Source organism: Mustelus asterias, chromosome 9, assembly GCF_964213995.1.
Source record: "Mustelus asterias chromosome 9, sMusAst1.hap1.1, whole genome shotgun sequence".
NCBI classification, from domain to species: domain Eukaryota; kingdom Metazoa; phylum Chordata; class Chondrichthyes; order Carcharhiniformes; family Triakidae; genus Mustelus; species Mustelus asterias.
This window is the reverse complement of record NC_135809.1, coordinates 27,388,575-27,398,816: the sequence shown is the minus strand read 5'-3', so window position 1 is coordinate 27,398,816 and position 10,242 is coordinate 27,388,575.

The following is a 10,242-nucleotide window of genomic DNA, read 5'->3' as shown; positions in this document are numbered from 1 at the left end:
TCCTGAGAGGACTTGACATGGTGGATGCTGAAAGGATGTTTCCCCTTGTGGGAGAGGCTTGAAGTAGGGGACTCAGCTTAAAATAAGGGGTCTCTCATTTAAGACAGAGATGAGGAGAATCATTTTTCGCAGAAGGTCACGATTCTTTGGAACTCTCTTCCCCCAGAGAATGGAATTGGACAGGTTAGGAGAGTGGGCAAAGAAGAAGCAGGTGGAATACAACGTGGGAAAGTGTGAGGTTATGCACTTTGGTAAGAAGAATAGAGGCATAGACAATTTTCTAAATGGGGAGAGAATTCAGAAATCGGAATCACAGAGGGACTTGGGAGTCCTAGTTCGGAATTCTCTTGAGGTTAATTTCCAGGTTGACTTGGTAGTTAGGAAGGCAAATGCAACGTTAGCATTCATTTCAAGAAGACTAGAATACAAAAGCAGGATGTACTGCTGAGGCTTTATAAGGCTCTGGTCAGACCACATTTGGAATATTCTGAGCAACCTTGGACCCCATATCTAAGGAAGGATGTGCTGGCCTTGGAGAGGAACCTGAGGAGATTCACAAGAATGATCCCAGGAATGAAAGGCTTGATGTATGAGGAGCGTTTGAGGACTCTGGGTCTGTACTCTATGTAATTTAGAAGGATAAGGGGGGATCTCATTGAAACTTACAGAATACTGAAAGGAATGGATAGAGTGGGCATGGAGAAAATGTTTCCATTAGTAGGAGAGACGAGGATCCGAGGATACATCCTCAGAGTGAAGGGATGGCACTTTAGAACCGAGATGAGGAGCAACTTTTTCAGCTAGAGAGTAGTGAATCTGTGGAATTCATTGCCACAGAAGGCTGTGGAGGCCAAGTCATTGAATGTATTGAAGACAGAGATAGATAGGTTCTTGATTGGTAAGGGGGTCAAAGGTTACAGGGAAAAGGTGGGAGAATGTGGTTGAAAAACTGATCAGCTATGATCAAATAGTGGAGCAGGACCAAATGGCCTAATTCTGCTCCTGTATCTTATGGTCTTATGGTGGGGGCAGAGTCAATTAATATTTTTAAGGCAGAGATAGACCTAACAGGGAGGTCAAAAGTTATTGGGGTTCGGTCATGATTTAATTGAATGGTGGAGCAGGCTTGAGAAGCCGGACGACCTACTCCTGCTCCTAATTTGTATGTTTGTGTGTACCTGAGCTGGCGTATGGGCCCCTTGGTTTAACATGTCATCCAAAAAGAGCACTCCCTCAGTACTGCACGGGGAAGTCAGCCTCTGGAGTGAGACTTGAACTGGAGCCTCGTGATTCAGAGGCTGCATTTGTTCTTTCACAATGCCAACCTTTTTGAGCAAATACCCTGAATGGGAAACAAAAGCTAACTTAAGGGAAAGTTACTTTTTCGGCAGATTTCCAAATACCTGGGAGACATAGCATGACTTCTGAATTGACATTCCTGTCACCTAATATATAATGGCAGTGGAAACAAAGTCACTTTTAGCCAAAGATATAGTGGTCACGACCCTAACTACCAGTCCTGCCTGACTCTTCGCGAGCACACTAAATTATCTTTGAATATCTGCTAAATCTCAAGAGGCAATATTTATAGTAAATTATGACGCTGTCCAAGTAGAAATCAGCTTTCACATTGTTCCTTTTGTACTGCCATATGTAATGTTCATGACATTATAAATAATTGCCAGTAAGATACAGTCAATAATTGAATTCAGTGTTTACATAACCTTGTCAACATTCCTTGATATAAACACTGCTGCTATTTATTTATAATGTACTTGTTACTTATTTAGCGCATGCTATCAGATTTTGTGTGGCGTTGCTCGCAGGTAATCTATGGTTTGGATTGGGGTTATGTTTACCATGGTCGTGCTCTAATATCCCTGATGGGCTGTTCACTCCTGTGCATGTAAATCAATAAATGTCAGAGCTTGTGCTGCTTCAGAGGATTTTGCATTGAATTAGAGTGGTCACTGTTGGAACTCTCCTTCTTTCACCATGTCATCAACATCGTCTTGTTCATCTGCTCAAGATCTTTGTCCAAAGTGGTGCTGCATGCTATCCCCATTGCAGAGTAAAGGATGGTAGTAGTTTGGAACTCTCTTCTGGAAATGGCAATTGCTGGTGGGCCAGCTATTAATTTTAAATCTGAGAATGAATAGACATTTGTTATCTAATGTTATTAAAGGATATGGGGAAAAAGCCACATTTCTGCCATGATCTCACAGAAAGTTGAAACTGGCTCAAGGGGCTAAATGGCCTACTCCTGATCCTATGTTCTCATGCAGCATAGAACGAACCACTATCATACTGGACACTATCCGTATTGCAGTAAGCCAGCAGATCAGTCCAGGCATTGGAATTGTGACTAAAGGACTTCAACTGACAGCCGTGTCAATTCATGGATCTGATTGTAGTGCAGTTCAATTGCTAAACATAGGTTTCATGAGAAGAGGTTTGAGCCAACTATGTACAAGGATAGCTCTTGTTCCCAAGAAGCCAAGTTTTCATTTTCCTACTATGTAGGAATGAGGAATGGGACAAGGGAGGATTGTTATTGTATAAAAATGTCATGTCATGAAGCTGGGCAGAAAACCCATTGCACATTAATGGCCTAGAAACTTTTGCAATTCATGAAGGCTGCGGGTTGTCAAAAAGGGCCACGCGGTTATATGACAGCAAACAATGAGGCCCTGAACTTGGAGATACTTCCATTCTGTGAAGAGCCCTATTTTCTTGTTTCTAGCTGTCCAGGGGGAAAGTGTTTTCCCTTGGCAAATATAGCATCAGTCACTGAATTCATTCAAACATGAACTGACACCTGAATGAAGTTACTGTGGCTGGAGAGGTGATGGTGTAGTGGTATTGTCACTGAACTAGTAATCCAGGGGCACTTAGGCTAATGCTTTGGGGACCTGGCTTTGAACCCCACCGCGGCAGATGGCAAAATTTGAATTCAATTTTTAAAAATCTGGAATGAAAAGTCTAATGATTACCCATTGTTGTAAAAATCTATCTGGTTCATTTATGTCCTTTAGTGAAGGAAATCTTCCATCCTTGGTTGATTTGATTTACAGGTGACCCTAGATCCACAGCAATGTGGTTAATCCTTAACTGCCATCTTTACAGCTAAGTGAATAAACAGTTAGCCCAGCCAGTGGCACCCAGACCATGAATGAAGTTTTTAAAAGTTTGAAATGAAGTGAAGGAGAAGTCAATAGCTGTAGCGTCCTTGCTAGGTTATGGGGCTTGATGCAAGATGACTCAACATTGTCACAGTTTCCCTTGTGAAGTGCAGCGTCCTTCTCTGTTGCACCTCAGATATATTGTTTTGGGCTTATAAGATCTGTTAGGAGGGTAAAGGAGGCCTGTGTCTGCCCTCACTAGGTCTCTTTACCATGATCAGTATTCAATGACCTGGGAGAATTCTAACTCAATAAAACAAAGAACTAAAGATACAATCTGCTCACAGAAACTGCGGTCAGGCTGTTTACATTAGCGAAAGGTGTTGGCAAAAGCATGGACTTTTATTTATTTGGTTTCTGATGAGATAATGCTGTGTTGCAGCAAGTGAAAGGAGAAGGAAATAAAATTGCTTAAAGATTAATTGTTTGGTGGATTGAGGCAATCCTGCAGATTTTGGCTTGAGCAAGATGTTTTCTTTCACAGGTAGAACATTGCCAGGATAATTTGACTTAAGAAGGTTAAGGTTGAAAGGGCTACTGACAGGTCTACAGGGAATGAATATGTAAAATTAAATTTTGTTGTATGATATTCCAGTATTTTCTCGTGTACTTTTTGAATGACATTCCACGATTCTATCCACTTTTCTTTTCCACCACCCTCTCATCTCCAAGCTCACCTTGAGACACATTTCCTGTTTCTTTGACCCCCCCCCCCCCCCATTCTCCAAGGAACCAACTTTCTTTTCATTGCAGCCATGCTAGATGACATTGTGAATGGTTTCCTCTCAACAACTCACTTTCCTTGGGGCGGGACGGTAGCACAGTGGTTAGCAGGGACCCAGGTTTGATTCCCAGCTTTGGGTCATTGTCTGTGCAGAGTTTTGCACATTCTCCCTGTGTCGGCGTGGGTTTCCTCTGAAGGCTCCGGTTTCCTCCCACAGTCTGAAAGACGTGCTGGTTAGATGCATTGGCCATGCTAAATTCTCCCTCGGTGTGCCTGAACAGGCGCTGGAGTGTGGCAACTAGGGGATTTTCACAGTAACGTCATTGCAGTGTTAATGTAAGCCTACTTGTGACTAATAAATAAACAAACAAATTTGCCATCATCAGCACTTTTCAAAATATTTACCTCTGATTGCTCTATCCCTGAGAACTGGACCCCATCATCAATCTGCTTTTATCTCTAAAGTCCTTCAACATGCTGATGCCTCCAAAATCTGTACCCATGTTTGACACAGCTCTCAAGAATTTTTCATCAGGCTGTTGCCCCTGTCACAACACTGATACAGCCCTAAACAAAGTCGCAAACTACATTCACTATCATTATGGCAGTGATGCATTACTCTCGCTCATTCTCTCTACAACTTTGACAGAGTCAACCATATCAACTATACCATCTTCCTTCAATACCTCTCCTATGTTTTCCAGCACAAAGGAATTATCCACACTTGATTCCATTCTTATGTATTCAATTGTAACTGAAGCAACTTCCCCATTGCTTCTTGAGTCCACCCAGGCTTCCTTCTCCTTCTGATCTACATTTTAAGTTTATTTATTAATGCCACAAATAGGCTTACATTAACACTGCAATGATGTCACTGTAAAAATCCCCTAGTCACCACATTCCGGCGCCTGTTCGGGTACACTGAGGGAGACTTTGGCATGGCCAGTGCACTTAACCATGTAACCCCATGTCGAGATCATCTTCAAGCTTCCACAAGCATGCTGATATACAGAACATAGAACATAGAATCACTCAGCTTTACCTCTCCACCCACCTTTCTCCATTCCTCCATTCACTGTGTAGGAAGACTGTCCATCCAACATCCAGTTTTCTTTAAGCCACAATGTCCTCTGTTGGATTCTTTTGGGGGGTTGGTTCAATAGAATGTAAAAGATAGAGGAATCGGATATTTTCACCTGTACTTGCAAATCTTACAGATTACGAAGCCAAGTTCCTTCAAAAAACTAAATGCTTTCCCATATTAATTGATTCTATTGAGTTTTGTTCTCTGACTCATGCCAAACTTCAAATGAGTGAGTTTTGATAAATTAAGAATTTAACTCTACTCAGCTTGTATTCAGAGTTTGATTACTGAGTAACTGAGATTTACAATCTGAACAATTATAGTACTTCATTATCAACCTTAGCTGTGGTCTAGTTCAGTGCCAGCTCATGGACTGCAAACTATGGATCATGGACCATGGCATCATGACCCAACTGTCACAGCTGGTACCCAAGTCTTCAATATATCTTAGATTTTATCTTATAGAGTGATAAATAAATCTATTTTTGATATGGATACACTACAAGCAAATCCTTAAGAATTAATTATGCTGCAGTAACTTTTTAGCTACAGTTAGACATTGGAAATGGAATAATTGCCTAAGCCAAATCGTTGGAAAATTAGATTAAATGGGACTACAGAGATTATTACAGAAATAAGCAAAATGCAAAGTCAGAAAGCATGTGAGCAATATAAAGATTTTTTAAAAATCTCCCAATAAAAGAAGAAGAAACATAACAGAGGAAATAGGACCAGAAGTAGACATATAGCCCATCAGGCCTGCTCCGCCATTTAATAAGTTTATGGTTGATCTTGGGGCTCAACTCCACTCTCCTCCAATATCTGCAATAAAGGCCAACGTGCCATGTGTCTTCTTAATTTCTTACTGCACCTGCATGCTAACTTCTGCATTGCTTTTCAAATACTCTTTGCTCAAGTCTCTTTGCCCATAAACACTTAAAAGTTTCACACCTTCTAAAAAATATTCTACTTTTCTATTTTTATGACCAAAATGCGTAACTTGACATTTCCCATGTTATACTCCATAGGTCATATCATTTGATTCCCTGAGATTCCATAAATCTGTCAATCCCAGGCATAAATGTATTCAACAATGGAGCATCCACATCCCTCTGAGGTAGAAAATTCCAAAGATTCACAATCAGAATTTTCCCGTCCCACCCACCGCAGGAATCGTAGCAGGCGGGGGTGGACCATGCAAAGGTCCGTTGACCTCAGGCAGGAATGTTTGGCCTTGGAGCAAGCGTGGATGGAAAATCCTGCCCTTTAAGTGAAGCGATTTGGCCTCATCTCAGTCCTAAACGATGGACCCTTTTTCCTGTTTTAGATTTTCTGACCAACTGAAACAATCTCTCAGCATCTACACTGTCAAGCACTTGCACAATTTTGTAGGTTTCAATGAGATTGCCTCTCATTCTTCAAAAGTTCAGAGAATTTTGGCCCAATTTACTCGGCCTGCACAACGCTCTAAACCCAGCGACCAATTTTGTGAACCTTCACTGTATCGGCTCCAATGCAAATATATTCTTTCGTAAATGTGGAGACCAAAACTTCACAGTATTCCAGTGATCTCACCCAAACCCTGTATAACTGTAGTAAGACTTCTTTATTCTAGTTCTCCAATCCCCTTACAATAAAGGCCAACATGCTATTTTCCTTCTTAATTGTTTTCTCAACCTGCATGCTAACTTTTTGTGTTCTTTTACAAGTGCACCCAAATTTCTTTGAATATCAACACTTAAAAGTTTCACACCATTTAAAAAATGTTCTACATTTCTATTCTTACAACTGAAGTGCAGAACTTCACGCCGCCTACATTATACTCCATCTGCCATCTTGTTGCCCACTCACTTAACCTATTTATACCTCTTTGCAGCCTCTCTGTGTCCTCTCCACAGATTACCTTTCCAGAATTTTAGGGCTGGAATTTAATGGCCCCTCCCACCAGCAAGATTTTCTGGTCCTGCTAAAGTCAACGGACTTCTGAATGGCTCGCAGCATTTTCCAGCTCTGTCTTGTCGCGATGGGTCCATAATAGTCTGCTCTAGGTTTAGTCATCATAAATAGATTAATTAGTTTAATTAATTGATGAAAATATAATAATTTTAATCATTGATTATTTTCCTCATTATAGTTGACAAGAGTAACACTGCTCATATCTAATAGATATGTCCTAAGATAGTTGTTTTCTTTGGCATGGCATATCTATGCCATCACATAGCTCAGGATTATACAGCTCACACGGCATTAACTCTGTGACCAAATTAACAAGTTTGTCTTTATTCTACATGGATTTAAATAGTAACTCCATACTAAAAATGGCATCAAGCAATTTTGTCTCTAGTATGGTGTTCTGAAATTGCTTTAATTTTGTAGCAACATTCATTGTTCTGTGGCAGTTCTATGTCACTTGTGACAGTGCAAATAGCCTTTGTCACTCTTTGACTTGATTCTCTTTTCTCTGAGAGAGATCATGAGAGAGCAGCTGGGGCATTGGTTTAACATCCTTGAAGGATGGCACCTCTGACAATGCAACACCCCCCTCAACAATGTACAAGAGCATCAGACTGGATTATGCGTTCCTGTTCCTGGTGTGAAATTTGAACACAGTAAGAAGTCTCACAACACCAGGTTAAAGTCCAACGGGTTTATTTGTAGCAAACGCCACCAGCTTTCGGAACTAGGTTCCGAAAGCTAGTGGTGTTTGCTACAAATAAACCTGTTGGACTTTAACCTGGTGTTGTGAGACTTCTTACTGTGTTTACCCCAGTCCAACGCCGGCATCTCCACATCGTGAAATTTGAAGGCACTGTCTTCTGACTCAGACACGAGAGTACTAAGCCACAATAATGCAATGTGATTATGAGCACATTAATTTTCTATCTGAAACATCTGACAATGCTCTTGTCAATTAATGATGAAAATTTTTTTTTGTTGTTGTTTCATATGCCCAGCTAGGCACTCAAAGCAGTTAACCCACTGCTTGTTTCCTTCACTTGCCTTTTAATGTGATTTAACCAGGAACTAGTTAATCTAAAAAGAATTTACAGCTCTTTTCAGGTCTTACCAACTATCTAGCTAAAACATGTGGATGCCATTGAAGAAGAGGCATGAATCTCTAATCATCTTCCTATTATCCACCTAAGGAAGCGTGATAAGTGTTAAATATTAATTTGCCAGTACGACTTATATCTCAGGAACAAATAATTTTCAAAAAACATTCACCTTCTCAGATTCTGTCAGATGCAATCTTCAGTGACTGATCCCCAAAAGGGAAAGATTGTCTTCCTTGACAATATAGAGAGAAACTAGAATGTGATTGATGATAGGATCAGGTTTGGCAAAAAAAATACTAACTTTAAGTGCTCCAAACACAAATCACCCACACCGAATAATTTTGACAAGTTCATTTTTCTAACTCGTGCTGTATACCAAGAAGCTGTCTTTTCACAACAAAGCAAATTAATTCTCCTTGGGTCGCAATATTTAGCAACATTCATCTTTATAACTTGCAATAATATACTATCCATTAGCATACTACATAAGAAACCAAGAACTCCCCAGTGTATAAATAGTTGGAATTATGAAACGTCATTTAATTCAATTGAATTATGTTATATAGGATGGATACAGGAAGAAGCAAAAAGTGGCATAATGATGCATTCTTACCTATTACAGCAACCTCAATATTGAGACTCAGTAGCAATTTGCATGTTTCAGGTTTTGCATTGGATCAATGCAATATTCATAGCACACCAATGAAAGATTTACAGTCGGAGGGTGCTTTTATACAGCAGACTTAGCACAGCTGCAAAGCAGTTTCTATTCCTTGGTAGCACAGAGATTACTCTATAACTGCAGAGTTAAGTTCCAGCCTTATTTTGAAGGTCACGAAGATGTAGCAATTGGCAATCCTGCAGTATAACAGAATAATGTAACAAAGTTTGCAGTATTTTCAGTGGCCATTCCTGATATTTGTATAAATTTACATGCAGCTTATTTTTTATTTAAAAGTGCTCAGTATTCATAAAATATGTAAAATTAGATTGCATAACTGTTCAAGTTTGGCATTACATGAGTTCAATTTCTTTCAGTACAGCATGTGGGGTTCTGAGGTGTCTTGCTACACTTATAATTACAGGTTATATTTACAGGTAATGCGTACAATATATATTTACATTTTATGCCCAATATTCTCTTGTGCATACAACCTAGAGAATTTACATGGGTTCTTGTCATTTGGTCTTAGATTGTCACCCTTCCTCATTGAGTCTTTGTAAAAAAGTAACGTTTATTAGTGTCACAAGTAGGCTTACATTAACACAGCAATGAAGTTACTGTGAAAATCCCCTAGTCGCTGCACTCCGGTGCCTGTTCGGGTACACTGAGGGAGAATTCAGCATGGTCAATGTACCTAACCAGCACATTGTCCGGACTCTGGAAGGAAACCGGAGCACCCGGAGGAAACCCACGCAGACACGGGGTGAACGTGCAGACTCCGCGAAGACGATCTCCCAAAGCTGGAATTGAACCCGGGTCCCTGGCAGTGTGAGACAGCATTGCTAACCACTGTGCCACTGTGCCCCAAGCTTCCTGTACCGTGGAATGTGCCTGCAACATTTTGTAGTAGACAGCTCTTTGCACTGAAGACCAGCATGTTCCAGGCAGACTAAAGGGTGTCAATCACTGAGTTGATGGTTCTCCAGCAGCACTTAATGTGTGTCTCAGCGTGCGTTCCTGGGAACAGTCCATACAGCAGAGTCCTGTGTAACGGAACTGCTTGGAATGAACCTTGCAAAATCACAATATTTCTTTCCAAAACTTCTTTGCAAAGAAACATTCCTGAAGGAGGTTAACGACAGTCTCTTCCACAGTACAGCCATTTTGAAGGCAGTATACATTGGCGCTGAGGCTCCTTGTGTGTGAAAAGCCTGGGGTGGGGGTCTTTCTTAACACCAGCCAAACTACTCCATAGTCCATGTTTGAAGCATTCCACAACATGACTTTGATAGTCTGCTCAGAGAATCATCCGCTAGGATACACCTTTTCCAGTGGAGTCTTAAGGACATTATATATGGATCAATTCTTGATGTACTTGTGGTCAAAGGTGTTTTCCTGCACAAAGTTTCCATGAAGATCAGGTGGTATAGTACGGTCCAACTGAATAGCAATGTTATTAGACCCATCCTTTGCAACACTGGGAACAGATAGAACCTCATTACATAGTGACCTTAGGAGTGGAACTTTGCTAG